The following is a 757-nucleotide window of genomic DNA, read 5'->3' as shown; positions in this document are numbered from 1 at the left end:
AATTACAAAGGTCTACGCTGCTATTTATACTCGTTCCTAACGGCTTTTCTGACATGACCTAGACGTACAAATTCATCTAAGCCGTTCAAATAAAGCAGATCACAAACATAGTCACGTGGTAAGCACGAGCAGCTAATTAACCTAAGTAAAACAGTAAAGAAGTTCTTCACCGAAGATAAAACTGCAGACCCTCTGTGAGCCATCCCAGAGGCTCTGCTGGACGTGACTTGAGAGCACTTGATTCCAGAGGATTATCTTCCAGAACCTCTGTGATAGATAACAGAGGTTCTATCATCTTTGACTTGTACGATTTGATTACAGAGGACCAGTTTCCAGAACCTCTRTGATAGACAACAGAGGTTCTGTCACTCTAGACTTGTACGATTGAACATCTTCTATTGTTGGTCCTCTGTGGTCTTCTGTGGTGGAACCTCTTCTGTCAACACTTGCAGTATTTACTTTTTCCATACTTTTACATTAAATGAAATGAGAGCTAACAAACTTTATCAATCTATTGATCTTTCCAATCCATGGTTTGATTTCGGCGCACATTATCAAGACATCAACCAAGCGATTCAACCAACTTAGATTTGGCTTCTATTTTGTTTGGTCAAGACTTAAAAATTGAACCATTGAAGGTTGTGAAGTCGTGAATTTTGTTACTCAATACTCACAGTAGATTTGTAACTTTGTTAATTTATTTGTTTTCTAATATGTTATATCTTTATATGTTTGTACTTTGGATTGCCTCGACTTT

The sequence above is a fragment of the Cynara cardunculus genome, unplaced genomic scaffold (genome assembly GCF_001531365.2).
Source record: "Cynara cardunculus var. scolymus isolate 2C unplaced genomic scaffold, CcrdV1 Un_Scaffold_2936, whole genome shotgun sequence".
NCBI lineage: Eukaryota > Viridiplantae > Streptophyta > Magnoliopsida > Asterales > Asteraceae > Cynara > Cynara cardunculus.
Note: the sequence above shows the minus strand (reverse complement) of the source record.